This window comes from Nelumbo lutea, chromosome 5, assembly GCF_056320005.1.
Source record: "Nelumbo lutea isolate HS-2025 chromosome 5, American lotus-T2T, whole genome shotgun sequence".
Taxonomy (NCBI): Eukaryota; Viridiplantae; Streptophyta; class Magnoliopsida; order Proteales; family Nelumbonaceae; genus Nelumbo; species Nelumbo lutea.
This window is the reverse complement of record NC_142688.1, coordinates 25,912,852-25,932,863: the sequence shown is the minus strand read 5'-3', so window position 1 is coordinate 25,932,863 and position 20,012 is coordinate 25,912,852. Positions and strand designations below refer to the sequence as shown.

General features: G+C 32.9%; 1 long non-coding RNA gene across 1 annotated transcript; it reads left to right on the top strand.

Moving 5' to 3' along the window:
* The first annotated feature begins 3,124 nt into the window (after positions 1-3,124).
* LOC148851160 (uncharacterized) lies at positions 3,125-8,138 on the top strand. Its single transcript, XR_016099636.1, has 2 exons — positions 3,125-3,213; positions 7,382-8,138. It is a non-coding gene; the product is annotated as an uncharacterized LOC148851160 (long non-coding RNA).
* The last annotated feature ends 11,874 nt before the right edge of the window (positions 8,139-20,012 follow it).

Below are 20,012 nucleotides of genomic sequence, written 5' to 3'. Positions count from 1 at the left end.
GGCCGGTTCCTGGTTTTTCTTGTCTGACCGTCTGGTCCGGTCCAATTTTGAAAACCGTGGTTAATCGAACAGCTCAAGAGGATGAGGTATACTGGTTGCTCGGACTCAGAGTTAGGTCGTATAAGGATATACTAGCCTCAAATTCAAAACCATTCGAACGGTTAACCAGCCGGTTCAGCGGTTTGCTGACCAAAATGAATGATTTTGGGGGAAAAAGTGGGTTTGGGAGAAAACGGAACTGGTCAGCTGACCGGTTCCTGGTTTTTCTGGTCCGATCCAGTTTTGAAAACCGTGGTTAATCGAACAGTTCAAGAGGATGAGGTATACTGGTTGCTCGGACTCAGAGTTAGGTCGTATAAGGATGTACTGGCCTCAAACTCAATAGCTAGAATTTAGTACCTTTGCCAAAGCTTGACTGTACTAGTGCTTTGGTATAATATTTTGTTTTGACCATTAAAAATTTTGACAAAATACATGGTATAATAGTAATGGTTTACGTTTATACCTTAGAAGCCAAAAAAAAATGATATTATGTTTACACCATATTTATTAAATTGGTTATACAAGTCTTGTTTTCTTGACACGCATTCCTGGTAATAGGGATGCTAATTGATAAAAATTCCATATGATCCAGTTAAAATTAGGGCTGCAAGTTGGGCCAGGTTAGGTCAGGTTGAGGCCAATCCTAGTTTAATCCTAAGTTCTAAACCCCATTAACTTTAATTCAACCCGATTTTCAACCCGAACGGCCTGACCCTAACTCTAATCCTAATTAAATTCCTTCGATCCTAATCCAACTCAACCTAACCTGAAGTCAATCTTGGGCTGGGTTGGACTCGGGTCGGGCCCAACCCAACCTTCTTTCTATCTTTTAAAATCTCATAGAATTTTTCGATTTTAGATTTTTATTCAACTTTCACTATGTGTTTCATTAGTATTTGTTTGTTGACATTATTTTTTTGTTCTTTTAGTACAAAATTCAGAAAAACAAGTGTTAGAAATGATTATACTTTATTATGAGTTATGGATTGCGATAGATCTTTCTTGGTTGGCAAACAACATAGCGGAGATGAAGAATAAAATTTTCAAAAAACATAAAATAATGTTATTAAGGTTTTTAGTCTTTCTAATTAGGATTAAGTCAAGTGATTATCTTAAAAGAAATACATGATACTATGTGGTGGGGGCTATACAAATATTAAATATCATGCATCTAAACAAATCAATGTATGTTATATATTGCATATAACATATATTTATATATGACATGTACTATAGAGTCGGGTTCGGGTTGGGTCAGGTTGGCTAAGGGGTCAACCTTAACTCAACTCGAAGTAAAGTCACATTCATGAATTTCAACCCTAACCCTAACCCGAACATCAACCTGACCCAACCCAATCTAACATTTTCGGGTTGGGTTAGGGTTGGGTTCGGGCCAACCCGGCCCAAGTTGCAGCCTTAGTTAAAATTGATTTGACAAGGAAATAAAAAATTAGGGGTGGATTGAACCCTAAATTTCACTAAAGAAATCAACTCAACAGGTGTGAACAAATTGCACAGATGACTAAATGCATGTTCAATTTTACATAAATTTAAATCACAAAAAAATGGTGCCATTGAAACAAAAATAAAGCAAATTGATTAATCAATTTCATATCAATCTCAATCCACCCATTGAAAAAGAAACAAAAGAAATAAAAAAAAAAAACTTTAACAATGACCCTAAACCCTTTAAAGAACAAAACTACAGAAGGGTTTGCTCTCATATATGTCAGGAACTTCAACTCTTCAAGCATAGATTGAGATTTGTCTTTGGTGATGTGATGCCGATGACAATATATGCACAAGGTTTTAAAAGGCCAAGGCATAGTTAAGGCATAATGCTATAATGGTCCAAAAAGGTAAGGCACAAGACTCATAGCTTGAGAATAAAATTAATTAAAGTATATAATTTGATAAAAATAACATATAATATACCATTTTAGAATGATAGAAGGTAAAATATCCAATAAAACAAAAGTTTATAAGCAATAAGTTTTTGCAGTTAAGCATTAAATAAAATAATAACAAATCAACTAACAATGATAAGCATTTTACATTTCCATCATTCCATGTTTTAAGATGCAAAGTTCTCAAATAATTCAAATGGCCAATTTAGAAGAAAGTAAACATATGAAGAATCATTTATATAATTGGATATTACATTTATGGTCATTCAATAGTTTAAAAGAATAAAATAACTTAGTTGGATAAAAATCACTTGATATATCCAATAGAAACTAAGAACTTGATTGGCCCTCGTTGCATTGAACTCTCCTAACACATTAAAGAGAAACTAGTAAAACTTGACGTCCCCTCTTAGTTTTTCATTTTTACTTGTTATTTATTTGGCTAATAATTATTGAAATGCTTATTCTATATATTTTGAACCATAAAAATGCATCAAATATATATATTTTTTGCATTAGATTGCTAATAATTATTGATACTTGAGGCTTATGCCTTTTTACGCCTCAAGCTACCCCTTTTGTCCTGAGACAAGCTTAAAGCTTTGAGGCAAAATCCATACGCCCTGAGGCTTGAGATTTAAGCCTTGAAGCAAAATCCATACACTTCACCTCAAGGTGCAAGCCTCGCGCCTCAAGGCTTAAACTTTTTAAAATAATGTGCATGCATTCTTTAGTGTGGGCAAATCTAATCTTTGACGGAGGTATCAAGCATATAATCAGTGTTAGGTGCCTCAGATTAGAGCAAAAAAGAAACAAGTTCCTCAGGCGGAAGAGATGGGTGGTGTTAGGGGGGGGGTATAATTGTCTATGTAAATAATACCATATAAAATATGTAAATATAATCGAATCAGATAAGCTAATATTCAAATATGATTCGATAGTTGTTGGAATCAAAGTTTAGGATTTGATTTGATTTGTTTATCTATAAAAACATATTCGAATCAGCTATAATGGAATCGGATTGATAAGGAATGTTGTTTTGAAAACTGGACCAGATCAGGCGGTCGGACCGTTTGACCCAGGAACCAGTCATATCTCTGGGTTCAATTTTAGTCTAAATCACTTTTTTGGAATAACATTGATTCGGTCAGAGAACTGCTGAACCATTTGACCTGGACAGATGGGGGAGGGACTGATATGAGATCTCAGATCTGAGATCAGAGAGAGAGATCTGTTGCCGTTCATGCCGCTGTTGTCATTGTCGGTGAGCATTACCTCTTCTTCCTCATCACCTTTTTATTCTTCTTTTTCCTTCTTTCATAAGGATTGTTTTCGGATCTATTCTATATTCTAAAATGCAGTGTTTATGGCAGATTCTTCATATTGCTTCCAATTCCTTTAAAACTTGGTGACTTTTTTGAAATTTTTTAAAATAATAATTAAACATGGGGTTATTTAAGATCACCCACAACCAAACTACTTAAGAAATAGAATGTAACATAGGCATCTTTTATTCTTTTTAACACAGGCTTGTGAATTGCATGGGTCTCTTTTTAGTTGTTTTCTAAAATAATGTAGGCTTCTTGGTTTGAGGATAGAATGACTTTGCACAATGAGTTTGGTTTAGGAAATAAGGTTGATCATTTCTCTATACATAAATGTTATAAAATGAACATATAATGTATTTATTTATATGCTTTATAACATATAATATATATGCATATATAATGTCATAAAATGTATATATTATATGATATTACTTCAATAAAATATATATTAAATAAATAATGTATTGCTGATTGCCCAGTAGCTGAGTGGTTAATCGTTATCCCTTTAAATATTCTTTTAAATATTGAGGTGTAATGGGTTTCCCTGCAAACAAAAACTCTGCACACACTCTGAAAAGCATTGGAATCCAGTTATACATTGGGAACATCTCGCCTAGGTTTAAAGTACATGTATGGGAGATACTCTCAAAGTGCGACTCGATACTATGTGTGCAAAGTTTTTTGTTTGTAGAAGATCAAGGTACAGTTTATGGGTATGCACCTAGGGATGACAATTTCTACCCTACGTGGTAAGTAACCGCCCCTACCCATCCCCTGGGGGTAGTTTTTTTTTTTTTGATGGACAAGTTTTGGGATTCTACTACCCTTATGGATACTGTATGGTGTTAAGCTAAATCAAACTCTCCCGAACCCACATATTGTCGAAAAACATATAAACTTTATATATTATCTGTTTAAATTTAATAATATTTTGAATTTATGTAAAGGACAAGTCATATTTTGTGTTTTTTTATATGTTTTAATCAAATAATTGAAAAATTTACTGTTTTTTTCTGTGTGGGGAGGAGTTGGATTCTTAAAATGCAACTCGCTAATGGTTTTGAGACGGATACAAATTGGGTGGTTTAGGGAGATGTATAGAATCTAGAGTTTACGAACTCCTCCCCAAACCTATCGCATTGCCGTCCCATGCACCTTGCTCTGTCCCTATCCCTTAATCTCCATGTATGGTGTAATATGTTATACTAAAAAAAGAAAAAGATAATGTATTTAAATGACATAGCCCAGAGTCCTTTCTTGATCAGACTCATATAGACCTGGGCCTTATGTTTTATTCTGTCCTGCCTCGGCCCATGAGCACCCCGTCATGTAATTAATTGATTTGTTGGTAAGCTACTTAACTGTTCGACTCATTTTGCTTAAGAGTAAAAGGTAGGTTGTAGCCTTGTAGGGTTAGGTTAGGTTGAGGTCAACCCTAACCCAACCTGAGGTTCAAAACCCCCTAGCCTTAAGCTTAAAAACTTGAAATCCCTCAACCCTAACCTAACCCAAAGTTGACTTAAGATTGGGCTCAGCACAACCTTTCTCCTGTTTTCTTAAAATCTTTCAAATCCTTTGAATCAACTAAGCTTAACTTTTTTGACCATATATTGACCATATTTTTTATTGATGTTTTGCTTGTTTGATGTTTATATATATATATATATATATATATATTAGTTCTTTTAAAATAAAAGTGAACAAAGAATAATGTTTAGAATGATCAGTCCATTATGAATTACGATAAATCTCCTATATAGAAATTGTAAAATCATGATATCAACAATAATAAAAGTATAAAACATAAAATTATGGAAAGAAATCACTAATGATAATTCATTATTAGGGTTAGGGCTTAATAGTTGAGATAAATGGATTGTGATATATTTAGTATGACCATAATAAATATAAACATTAATAATAATAGAGTTAGGTTTGGGTTGCTGGAGGAATCAACCCTATCCTTAATCCGAAAGTCAACCCGATCCAATCCTATCCAAATTGCAGCCTTGCAACATGTATGAATCGAATTGGGATCTTCAGTTAACAAAACATGTGCCAACACCGCACATCTCGTCATGAAACTGGGACCCAGTATAAAAGTTGGACTCGCCATGTATGAGATGTGTGGTGTGAGATTATGTTGATAGGTCATTCGAATGAATTTTGTTGGCAGGTGATTCAGATTCATACGAACCCATTAACTTTAGTAATGATTGATTCAAAAGATTAAAATGATTAACTGTTCAAACCGTTCATGAGGTTCAAATAAATTAAAAGTATTTTTCTTTTTTAGAAGCCCAATTAAAAGAATATTGAGTATCAATAGTATTATTTGTTAAATAATATAAAGATATTTAACTAAGAGAAAATACAGACCAAAGTAGCCGTAAATATTTTACTTCTTATAAACAATTTTCCACGCCATCAATTTTATCATATAACAACAGTAAGTCATCCATTTTGTTTTTCTATTTTTCTGATGAAAAGCTCTTACAATTCAACCTCATATTTTCATCCAAAGGGCCGGCGGCAAAAACTCAACATTTTCACAACAATGGTGAACTGTCACCCCGACAAAAAAAAATTGGGTCCACCTCTGCTGGCTTGGGTTTTAAGACGTTGGTCAGGCTTTCACCTTCACTGCTATGTTGAAATTTCAATTTTCTTCGTAGAAAAGGAAACTTCAATTTTACCATTCAAAAAATGACACTCCAAATGTGACAAAGAGAGAAAAAAAAAAACTATTGTAAAACTCTACAAATATATAAAATAATACAAAATATAAAGTTTTACATTCTACGTATTTGTATTTATACTCCTTTCAAATTGAACCGGCCTGAAAAGCAGAGAACGATCTGACCAATGTGCAGACATAAACTTTTCCTCCTTTTAACTAATCTATTTTTCCTGAAGGAAAATATAGAATGAATCGGAATTCGGAAATCAGTTAGTGAGTAAATATTAACGCCAATGGGTAATAATTTAAAAACATAGGTTCGTCAAGTGACTATAGAGCTGTGTTTGGTTTGAAGGAAAAGGTAGGGGAATTCAAGTCTGGCAATCATCTGATATTCGACATCTAAACTAAAACAGTTGTCAGGGAGTCCTCATTTAATGGACTCACTTGTGCTGTTGTGCAGTACGCTAGATGTACCATAAATGGGCCCACGAATTAATGGGTCCCTCCCGACAAGAGAATCTCGTAAGCTGGTGTTGATATGATTCTTTTGGACCTTAGTTGTTCATACAGCTTTATAATGTGGTGTACATGTGTGTGTGGATCTGATCCAAACAACTCATTCACTACCAGTTGACGGGAGAGGGAGACCTTTGGTGTAGGACCCTTTTGAATGGGAGGGGGGCGATTCTGAACCGGTTTGGTACGTTTCATACGTTGAGTTGAGCCACAGCTAGCTGGATATGGGACAACTGTTGAGTGGTTATTAGAGTTGTGAAATATTTGAAGAAAAGAAGAATATAATAGGAGGCAGAATCTGTGTAGCATTAATTCATTCCATTTCATCATCTACTACTGTCTACTGATCATCAACATATATAATTTAATTTTATGCAGATTAGGGCAAAGTGCCAAATTGGGTTTGCCCAAAATTAGCAAAATAATATAATATAATTGATATAGCATCTTTTGCCAGCAGGACCAATCTGGGGGGTGGGGGATGTTGTGAGAAGTTGGAAGCCATAAAAGTTAAAGAGGAGGGCTGTATATATAAGTGGAAGAGTATGAAGTTTTCAGGTTGGTGAATGATGGTGTCTTCTCTCATCTCATCAATTCTACCCATGTGCAACTTTGATTATTTTAATCAGAAAACTACAGTGAAATTAAAGTTACGACAATGAACTTCCCCTCCTCTAATCTGGCTTATAATATATGTATATGCTACCATGCATGAGAGGATAACGATATTCTATCTCTCTACACTCCTAAACAAGGCCTATGTTTTTATCTTTAGTGGTTCATCAACTGTTCAAGCAGTGTTTACTATATTGTTGCATTAGTAACATTAATTGGCACTTAAGAATTTATTGGCGGAAAACTAGTTGGGATTTAAATTTGGTATTAATTAAATCTGTTTTCTGCAGCTGGTTGTATAGGTAAATGCATGGAATTGCAGAAATCGCATGCTTTGACATGAAATGAAATGCATCTCCGGCCCAGCTGTTTACATATTTCTATTGACTTAAATGAGATCGAGCATATATTCACTGTTCAAATTTTCTAAAACCTAAATGTTAAAAACCCCACAGATCACAAGGCTTTCCAATCATATTAAAGGATGCATGTGTTTTTATCATATTTAATTAAAGCTAGGCATTTTTTTTTGAGTAGAAGAAAAATTGAAATTAGAAAGAGGTTGGTGTATGCTCTCTCACTTTATATATATATATATATATATATATATATATATAGACTCTAGAGACTTAGTGTATAGACTGACAAAAGGATAAGCAGATGAAGGTGGCTGACTGAGCTGGGCATGTCCCTGTATAAACCACCCATGTGGATATCCAATATATGAAATCTTTCTTCTTCCTTTAGTTACGTGGACTGGACTGAAGAGATTCTTTCCACCGACCAACACTATTCCAGCGTCAGACGTTAACACAAAAGCAATAAAAAAGTGGTTCCCAAATCTGCTGCTGCTACACCATATGAGAAATCAACACGTCAGTTCCTTTTAGACAAGATGGTCCAGTGGTGATGAGTGAATGTTTTGTGAAAATTCTCACTACCTTGTACATCAAACTGCACTCTCTCTCTCTCTCTGTCTGTCTTCTGTACCTTTCCAGCCTTGCTTATAAGGTGGCGGATAATGAATACTGAACAAAAATTTCGATATCTCATTGTGTACGTAGCGAGCTGAGGATAATTAGATGTCAGTCAGAACCAACATATCTTCTTTAAGTAGGGAAACTCACAGGTCGGGCCGAGCCAGGTTTTTACAAGGTTTATAAAATGATCAAACCCGGCTGGGTCTAGCAGAAAATCATCTGCCACGGCCGGTGTCTAGAGAATTAGACCCCGCATGCATGCATCAATGGAGTACTATTTTCACTTTTTGTGATAATCATAAAGTTGAGGTAAAGTTTTTAAGGAGCTAGCTTAGAGCTTAGGTAGCGTTTTGTGAAACTCCTTAAGAAATTATCTTCAACTTTAAGAAATCAAAATAATACAGTATTATCAATATGTTACAGGAATGAAACGTGACAGAAAAGATATATAACATCTCTGCTATTCCTGTACGTAGCGTAGCTTCTGTGCATGAGTTGAAGATAAGAAAGCTAAATGCATCCATTTGATGATCAAATATTATTATAATATTGGCGAATGGCGATAGATATATATGACTGATGAGTTTTCAAAACAAAGAATAATAACAGAAAAGAAGGTCAAGAGGCCGTTCACATGCCTTGCCCAGCCGCTGTACATGATCAATGTAGGGCTTAAATTATTAGCTAGCAGCCTAGCATGCATACATATTATATATACAAGGAATATATATATATAGAATATAATAGGGGAGCCTCTCTCTCTCTCTCTCTCTATTAATTCCTTTATATGATATTGAAAATGACATAGCATAAAAGATGTGTCCAACGAACTGGGAAAAGCAAATTAAGGAAACTTGTCATACCATTCACTAGGGATCGTATCAGCACCTCCTGACCTCAATCTAGCTTAATTTAATTTGCTAAGAAATGATCTGTTTGACGAAGCTCTTTCCATCTCTTTATTTAGCTTAATCTCTAGGCTATCAAGAAATTAAAAAGAAAAAGTCAAATATTGTAGCATAAAATATATAGAAGAAGAAATTAAAAGAAAGAAATGCAACTCCCAGCTTAAAGCCTCTACGTACGAGTGGGCCGGGGGTTGTTAAAAGTTTAAACTTAGTTAAAACGGAACATAACACTTGATTGATCAGTCTGACAATACGTATATTGATAATGGGGGACCTACCCCAAATGGCCAAATCAAACAGATGGCCCACCGCGCGCCACCGCCATTAGAAGACTGATATGATGTGGGAGTTGATTTAGAGACAAAGAGATAGAGACACTGGATGACTAAAGTTGAAATCTTTAACGTGTGGAAGGAATATATGTAAATTATATGCTAGCTAGGTGGTTAGAAATAGAATTGTCCAATACATATATACTATATATCCGTAAGGTTCTTCCCTACTGATGGTCCACTAATCAATGAATTGAGTTGACCAGTTTGTGACCCATATCCCTCCTTGCCCCATTAATTCCAGGACAAGGACTGGGTCCAGCGAAGCCAACCCATTTGGACGGAAGTCGAATCCATTTTTAAATTTGTCTGGCCACTTGGGAATAATTCAACTTCAACCTAAGATCCCAACAGGCCAAAACCACACAACCCCCAATCTAACTCACCATCCGGTCAAACACATCTTAATTAACCCAAATTAAAATCACCAACTTCAGAATTTGCTCCTACTTGTATGGTGAGTGCTACTGATTGATCCCTACCTAGTACAATTGAAATGGGTTTCGGAATTGGGATCAGACAACTTGGAAATAAACACCCTGATGGTGATGACCTGCCACTGGCAGCTTTGTCAGAACTGTTGCCTCCATAGTCTATCCTATGGTTCTACGTTGGTTGATATATAAGTAGCTTTTTATTTGTAATTCGCTATCTTAACAAGTTTAAACAAAAAATCACAACAATTAATTATTATTTTTTTTCTTTTTGGAAAGAAACAATATTTTCCACATATTATCGAATACTCACTATTATTTTTCAAAACCTATAGAGAAACCCCTCATGAGTGAGTTTTATACTTTTATTATTCAAAACCCACCTTCCCTTAAAGGTTTGTATTAGATCACTCTTAGTGATCATTAAGAAAAGTCCTCATAAGCATTTAACTTATTTTATATGACCAAACTATCCTTAAATGATAAATCAACTTTATTAATCTCTCTGATTAAAATGCATGCTTTTAATGAAGTTGTGTGAGATGTTCATCATCTCAAAAACTATCACAGCCAATGTCAATTATCTCCTACATATGGTGATTTATTATCATTAATTTTATTTGTGAGAGGATTTAAACGCATTGGTTATATTGATGGTTCCATCTGTTGAACCCGGAGTATTTTTACATGGATTCTTTCCTCATTCACTGAAGGAGTAGTTAGATAATTGGGCACACCATAGCCTAAGAAGGTTTATTTTTAGGGTGGATGCACTTCAATCAATGTACAAAAATTTTCGACAATCCAAAGATACGTGGACTTGTAATTCACCGTGAAAAGTGCTTTGAGGAAGGAGCGACATTTTTTCATTTTTCTAGCCTAACGTGTCTGGGAACTGGGATGCGTTGAATCACATTCACATCTTTGCTGCTCGATCGGTGTTGAGTTAGAGATTTAGAGTGATGCACTATAGTTTGTGTTGTTTCAATTGTAAAAGACAACCACAGTGCGTATAGCTAGGAGGCTAGGCTATCTACAAAAATGTAGACTTGTCTCTGATAAATCTTGCTCTATAGGTATTCATTCGACCATGGGATGATCATCCAGCAATGTAAATTATTGGGAACGCCTAGCTAGGCCCTCATTAATTATGAGTCATTGGTCACACATATTCCTGATTATACCTTAGGGTCTGTTTGGTTTATAGTTAGAATGAGAAATGGAATCGGAATCGAAAATTCCTCAAAATTGGGAATCAGAATGTTTTATTCACAGTTTATTTATAAAATACAATAATTAGAATCAGTTAGAATGAGATTTTATTTTTAAGGAAGAAAGAGGGAATGACCATTCCCTTAAATGAGAGAATATAATTCCACCAGGAAAGGCAATAAAGTTCCAATTCATACAACTGGACAGGTTATAATCAGAATGGCCCAATTCTAATTGTAATTCCAAACCCCTATTTCTGTAAACCAAACAAGCCCTTAACGTGAAGAAGGCTAAACTCTCTCCCCATAAACCATGGAATTCAAATACAAATTAAGAATTTCTGAATCCTTCTAATTAAATCTAATTTTAATCATAAATGGATGCGGGTCAAAAATATATACTTCAAAAAAAAAAATAAATAAATAAAACCAAATATTTAAGTAAGAATACCCATTGATAGAATCTATTTTTGAATATTGATCCTAGTATATATAAAACACAATTAACATTAAACCAGAAGAAATTATGTGGATAATGATTATTTACAGAAATGCATCTGAAACAATATATTAGGGCATTCTGACTTATGATGAACACATAGAAGCTGAGGAATTGTGTTCAAGATTAATTAGTAGCGAGTCCATCAATTACTAAAAATGATTCAGATGAGTAAAATTGTGTGTTTTCCCCTGCTTCGAGGTGCAATTCTAGCTTTCCTCCCACAAGGCCATAATCTATTATAGTGAGCATAATTTAATTACGCTGTTTAAGCATCTCCTCTTGCTTTAACCAAGGCATGGACATGATGTACGGTATCGACTGAAATTTGTGTATTTCATTTATCAGAAATACGCACCCTACTCCCTACTCCCTAGGTATATCCTAAAAAGCCAGACCGGAAAACCAGTAGCCGGGGGCAGGCAGGGTGGTCCAACCAGGATATGGTTCAAGTTAGGTAGTAGTTCAATCATATCGTCTTGTGATAAGAGATTAATTAATTAAAAATAGGCCTTAGAATATTCTATGACAGGTCTCTGGCTCAGCAGTGGCCAGAGGGGGTTTGGGCCGTTTGGCTGCTGGTCAATCAAGGGTTGAATCAATTCAATCAAGTGGTGTTTTCTGTTTTGTTTTCGGCAGAAGATCAAACCACAAGTTGACTGGGTCCATAATTATATACCCGACAGGCTGGTCCGGTTTGTTCAGAGCACAAACCGGAAGGGAAAGGATGGGGGGTTGTCACATCTAGATCTCTATCGTTTCTGTGCAAAAGGAGGTGGTCACTAGAAATTAGGTCACTGGTACCATGTCTCATTACTAATAATGAAGAAGAAGAAGAAGAATGAGAAAAGGTTTGAATTAAAGTAGTAATTCAAGTGTGTGTAGTTGGGTTGTTTGGACTTGATTACCTAACTTGCTTCTAATTACTATGCATGATTTATTATTAATTCACTAAGTTTGGATTGCGCCCATAATATGCAAATTTGATGCCCAAAGTTTGAAAAAAAGAAGAATAAAGCCAGAATGTGGTGGGCCCTATCTCTCAAGAAAGATTCCTCTAAGAAATATAATCACCGAACTAAACGATCGTGGCTTGTGCCAGCTATGTAGCCATTACCAACTTTATTTTTGCGGCCGTCCGTTATCTGCTCAAAATCAACAACTACATTGCCTGCTAATCTGCTATGATAAGATATAACACACATACACACATCGCGACTCGTGAGTCGTGACTTCTCCATTTCCTTTATTCCTATTTTGCCTTTTCCTCCTCTCTTCTCTCACAGTCTCACCTATTTTTTGTCTTCAATGTAAGTGGATCTAAATCTGGATAGGATCCATAGTTTCACGGATCACTAACTCCGGATGTGGATTGTGGAACTTTACACCCATATCTTGATGTGATTTGATTTTGATCCATGATTCGTATCGGATACTCCATCCCTATTGTTTCTACTCTCCAATTTTATAGCGGCTACAACGCATTATGCTGTACAACTAAGCTGGCTTCGAACCTGGACGGGGAGGATTCAGGAATCAGGATCCCCCGGATAAGGCCATACGTCATTAGGCCCCACCCAGACCCTACGATGACGAGGGAGGGACTACCGGACTAGGGATTAGGGAGAGACCCTTTCTGCCTTCTCCTCCCTTACACCGTCCTTGCAACTTTGAGAAGTGCTACCCTGAGGAATACCTACCTGATAACCGAATATCTATCTATATGTAGGGGTTCCCCGTGCTTCTCTTCAGCCATTCGTTTCAGGTGTAGGAGGAATTTGGGTCCACCATTGACAATTATTCGATCCCAAGAGATATCTACCAGCATCAGCGAGTTTGAACGACTCGGTCGGGAACATCCGGATTCATTCGAAACAGGATTCAGTCAGAGCAAGCAAACTCCATTCGAACAGTCATTATAACAAACATAAAACATAAAAGTATGGAGATATTTGCGATGGAAGGCTATAAAGGCTGTTTGAACATTGTTTAAACGGATTTTGTTCTGATTGAAGTCGATGCTGCTTCGTGAAGCAAATAGTATCTTGTTTTGTTCTTTTTTTTCAAGGTGGTGCCACGTCAAAATAGGATGATAATAGGTAATAACGGTCATAATGACCATTGATAATTATTCATATTTTATATACTATTTTTAATAAATTTTTTATAATATATAAATAATAATAATTAATTTCAGTTAGGTTTATCCATCAAACTGATAAAACCGACCAATCCGATCAACTCGATCCGAGTTGGTCGGTTTTCTAGTATTTTAGGTTGGTTTTGTTTCAATAATTTTCCAATTCGACCAACTTGGATCAATTTCAATTTGTCCATTTGTAAACCGACCAAAATTGAATGACCTAACCATGGATATATATTGATATTTTATATTTTAAATATAATTTTTAATATGGAAAAGTAAGAAATTTCTCATATTTCTTAGTCTAAATGTTTTATATCATAAATCTAATTTTTTAATTTATTTTTTTTAATAATTGCACTATAATTTTTAAAATTAAATTAAATTTTTAAGTTTAGATCTTTTGAACCGATTGACCAAACCAAAAAAAATCAACCCAAATGAGTACAATTTGAGTGGGTCGATTTTCACGAAAGGTCAGTCGGTTTCAATTGACCAACTCCCCAACCTGACCGAGTTAATTTAGTTGGCCAAATAGCTAACGACCGAACCGAACCAACTCATGAACACTCATAATTTTTGCTAAATTAATAGTCTCATCTTTGATAAATAACAATAGTTTAATCTCCAATAATTATTGAGAATTTATAGCAAAAATACATAATTATTGAAAATATATTGATAATGAAAAAAATACAATAAGTACTAAAAATATATTAACTTAATAAATAGTATAATCTCAAATAATAGTTTAATCTCTACTAACTATTAATCAATAATTTATAACAAAAATACAATAAATTAAATTTAAAATTTTCAATAATAGTAGTTTAATCTCCAATAATTATTGAAAATTTTCTGTTAAATAACAAAACAAAATAAATTTATACATAATCAGTGAAAATATACTTATCACAAAAGATGATAAATTATTACTGAAATACAATAAATATTAAATTTAGTATATATAACTATATACTAAAACACAGATTAAGAGTTTAAAATTCTTATTAATATATATTAATTTTTTTTAAAGTTATTTTCTCAAATTATTACTTGATATAAGTCAAATTTGTCATTTATAATATTATGTAAAAATATTAAATTATTATTAATTTCAATATTATGTTATAATTATTTTTCTACTTTTCATTTTTTTTTGAAATTTATTACATACTTTCTTTATTTTAACTATTTAAAATCTAGTAATGTTAAATATTTTGTTCTTTAGAATATTTAGTTATTTAAATACTTAAATAAGATGTAAAATATTTAAATTTTAAATATTAATTTTTATTGAATTTAATTATCCATAAAATCATAATTTGTGCTATTATTACACAATTTCATTATTAATTTTGTAATATATTAAATTATTCGTAATGTCAATATTATGTTATAATTACTTTTCTACTTTGAAGAAATTTTTTAAACTTATTACATAATTTCGTTATTTTAACTATTTAAAATCTAATTATGATAAATATTTAATTATTTAAATAGTCTATAAAATATTTAATTTTTGTTATTTGAATTTTATTTATTTAAAGTTATTACTTATTATTAAATATTTGAAAAACATTTAAATTGGTAATCCTGAAAAACATAATTTAAATTGTGAGTACATAATTTCATGATATTTTTTGTAGAAATATAAAATTATTTTTTGTATTTTTAAAAAATATTTCAAAGTTATTATATAATTTTGTTAGAATATTTAAATAATTCTTAAAATTTTTAATCTAAATTCTTTATATAGATATAGATAAAAAGTAGGGGAGAGGATAAATTGTAATTAGAGATAATTTTGGAGATAAATAGGAATTAGAGATAATTTAGAAGATAAATAGGAATTAAAGATAATTTTGGAGAAAGTGAGGGAGGTAGTTTAGGAGAAATTTTAGGAGAAGAGATTATTTAGGTTATTGGGAAAGTGCATCTCATTGGTTGTTTAAAAAATTATTTAGGTTCTATACTTTTAACTATTCATTAAATTTAACAATCTATAAAATTATAATTTATTCTATTGTTATATAATTTCGTTATTAATTTTCTAAAATATTAAATTATTATTAATTTGAATATTATGTTATGATTTTTTATTTTAATATTTTTCTATTTTATTGCATAATTTTGTTATTTTAACTATTTAAAATATAGTTATGTTAAATATTTTGCTATTTAAAATATTTAGTTATTTAAATATTTAAATACTATATAAAGTATTTAAAATACTCCTTATTTGAATTTAAGATATTTAGTTATTCAAATATTTAAATAATTAAATATTTTGCTATGTAATTATTTAGATATTTTTAGTATTCTATTATTTAAAATATTTAGTTATTGAAATATTGAAATAGTATTTTACTTTTTAATGTTAACTTCTATTATTTGAATAGCATTTAATTTGAATAATCTGGAAAATCATAATTTATATTGTGAGTACATGATATCGTGATGAATTTTGTTAAAATTTATAACTATTAATAATATGAATATTATTAAATCTATTATAATTACTTTTTGCGTTTTTAATAAATATTTTAAATTTTATACTATTATTAAATAATTTCATTATTAATTTTGTAAAAAGATTAAATTATCATTATTTTGAATATTATGTTATGATTTTTTATCTTAAGATTTTTATTTTATTGATAATTTCATTATTTTAACTATTTAAAATATAGTTATGTTAAATATTTTGTTATTTAAAATATTTATTTATTTAAATATGTTAATAATATATAAAATATTTATAAATACTCGTTATTTGAATTTAAGATATTTAGTTATTGAAATATTTAAATAATTAAATATTTTTCTTTATAATTATTTCATTGTTTTTAGTATTTTATTATTTAAGATATTTAGTTATTGAAATAATTTTTTATTTTTTAATGTTAAACTTCTATTATTTGGATAACATTTAATTTAAGTAATTTGGAAAATCATAATTTATATTGTTAGTACGCATTTTCGTGATGAGTTATGTAGAGATAATTTGGAGAGAAATTTTATAATTTAAACTCTCTTTAGATAGATATAGATAAAAAGTAAAAAAGAGGATAAATAGGATTTATAGATAATTTGGAGAGAAATGCTGTGGTAAATTATAGATAAGCTAGGAGATAAATAGGAATTGGAGATGATTTAGGAGAAAGTGGGGGAGGTAGCTTAGCATAAATTTTAGGAGAGGAGATTGTTGGGAATGTATGGATAAGAGAGAGATTTTAGATAATTTTTCATAAGGAATGAGAGCATTTCATTGGTTCTTTAAAAAATTATATGGAATAAAGAAAATAAAAATACAAAAAATGGAGAAAATTTCTTGGCCGCTTTGTTTTAATATATATATTTGTACTCTGTCTAAACTGATAGCAAGAAAGAAAATTGAATAAGGCCCATCTCCTACCAATGCAAGCCAGAATCACATAAAAATTTTGCATTTGGGTCAATTTTGAATTCATTTTTTGTGTTTAGGTTCAATTTGAGAAGAGTACAAATATAAATATCTACCATGCAAAACAAGATTTATAAATATAATATATAAGGCTTTACACTACATAAATTTGTATTTGCACTCTTACCAAATTAGGCTTCAGGCCTGACTTTACATTGTGTTGGGATCGGGCTTTGGGTTGGACCCATCCAAATTTTAGCAAAAGTCAAGGCTGAACCTGGCCCATGAATAGTTCTACTAGATACAAAAGTAAAATACTAGAGTGTTTGGGATTTGCTCCTCATAAAGTGCATCTAACACCAACCTCAACACATACCATCGTGAATTAGGAATAACTCCCCATGACTAGGAAATGTTCCTGCTGTGCAGATGGAATGTGTTGTGAGGTTGGTGTGAGGAGTGCTCTATGAGGAGCAGAACAGATCTGGGTTCTCAGTTTTCTTTTATCTCATCATTTTATTTTCAATTCTACTTCATAGGTTCAATTTGAAAAAAAGTAGAAAAACATATAAAATAATACAAAATACAAGATTTTAAACTCTACATATTTATATTTATACTTCTTCTATATTGAGCCATACACACAAATAGCAAAAATAAACCAGCCCAATTTGCATTCTCATGCAAATGAAAACTGCATTACAAATAAACGAAGCTTATTACTCATCAATTGACGGTTTTTTTTTTTACTGTTTTCGATTAGATCTCTAATTGGCTACTGAATCCCGCCGAACATATATTCCCTAAATCTGTAATTATGGTTTTATTATATTTTGATAATAATATTAAGAGGAAGAGAAAGAAGAATATACATTTAATGAACGACAAGGAAGAAGATATTGGGAAGACAACAAATCTTACAAATGATGAACGCGAACAAAATAACAAAGTTAAACAAGTAATTTCATGAGTTATGAATCCACTCTTACGAATCCCTCCATTAATCGGCTTCAAAAAGAAAAAGAACAAAATATTCATCCATTGCAGCTATGAACCCTAACAACTCACAGTGGGGATTGCCTCAAGGTCTCACAACATAAAAGCGGGGCCCATATCCCATCCCATTGTTAATCTCAGCCCTCTAAAATGGGGCAGACACCTGAACTGTTGTTCAAAAATATAAAGAAGACTCTACCCACCAGAGTACATTCACCAAAGCAAGAAGATCCATCACGTATTTGATCCCTATTGCCCGAATGTGGGTCGGATGCCCGTGTGTTACCTTATTATATAGAGCCAAATCAAGTAATCAACTCCACCCCCATTCCCAATAATATTGCCACTGCCACAGTATAATATCCTTGTGGGTGTCCTCAAAATCCATGCGGATAGTCAGTTTTGCCACGTGGGCATAGCTTTCATTGGGTGGAGCGGGAATACTTTAGAATCAGCCACTTGTGGCTTTTCTTAATTGTCAGTATCACTTCAACTATAGTGAGACAGCGCTGGAGTTCTCTTTGTTACTGCCAAAAGGGAACCATTGAACAAGCAGGGAGGAGATGGCTGACTTATTGCCACTTGGATGAGGATTGTCGGGCCCAAGTATGCAAATTGAAGGCGTTTGTTATACCAAAACACGTAGATCCAAATTGATCGAGCTATCATTTTTCTTTTTTCTTTTTTTCTTTTTATTTATTTTGGCAAATTAAGAATTGAGCTACCAAATGCCAAATTGGATCCCAATTCTCAAGCTTGTTTTATCTTATAAATAAATTATGTATTACAAGACTACAAATCACAGACTGTTCAACCCCACGATCCAATCCAAACTGGCTTCTTTGTCTTCGGTGGCGTCGTCTACCTGTATGGGGGGTGACAGGGCTCTAAAGTCTAAATAGAGTTTATGTTGACGCACCACAAGCAAATCTCAGCGTGGATTGAGAACATCTCTCATAATTGTCATTGGAAGATGATCACTATACACGGTTGAAATGTGTTGTAGGGGAAGCAGAGGATGCAAATTCCTTTAATTATGGTTCAGGACCTTGATAGCTAGCTACGTGTAGTATGCGTAAGAGTATAAAAGAGTCATTGTCGGATGGGGTCCCACCTAAGCGAATGGGCAGGGTCAGTGTGATTAGATCTAACCCGTATAGATTTGTGGCCCTTCAGTTCTTCACCTTGTTATGGTAATGGTATCAATTACATACACATGATAATGGGCGCAATACATATATTCAGTAAAAAATGTAGAGAAGAGAGAAATTTGGTGGTTTTACCATGAAGAGGACAGTTGGTAAATGGTAAGATGGTGATAACATAGTTCCTTTTTTTAAAGAAATAAATAAATAAACGTATATATTGGACGTTTTGGCAGTTCGTATTGGAATTAAAAAGGAGGGAAAGAGGGATCTTGGCACATGGGGTGTGGTCAGGACTGAGGAGCATGGAGTGTGACAATGTGACATGTAAAATTGTTACTCAACCCCCCCCCCCACCCACAACAAAAACAAAAACAAAAATTATTATTATTATTATTATTATTTTGAATAAAGAACAAAAATTATTAATTGGTGTTTCATGTTTGAGTTGAAAGGAAGAGGCATCTCTCCATTTAGAAGACTGCTACCAAGAAAAAGAAATGGGGGAAGAGGCATCTCGCTCTCGCTCTTGTAACTGTTAATGACCTACCTTTCAACTACCTGCTTTCCTTTTTCTAACAGCAGAAAAAAAAAAAAGATAAATGTACAACAGTTACACATGGAGAGAGAGAGAGTACTTTTCCAACTCCACATGTGGTGGGGTTCCAAGTTACAACTTCCTCCTTGGTGTGTACAGACACCCCCACGGACCGCACAGATATGGTTTTACCCATGGGCGTCTCATCTCCCGTCCTTATTTTTCCATTGTTTTATGCTTGTGTCTGCATTTTAGTAAAAAATTCTTGCTCTCTTGTTCATGACTTTATATCCATTATGTTCTCTTCATTTAATTTGGGTTTTAATTTG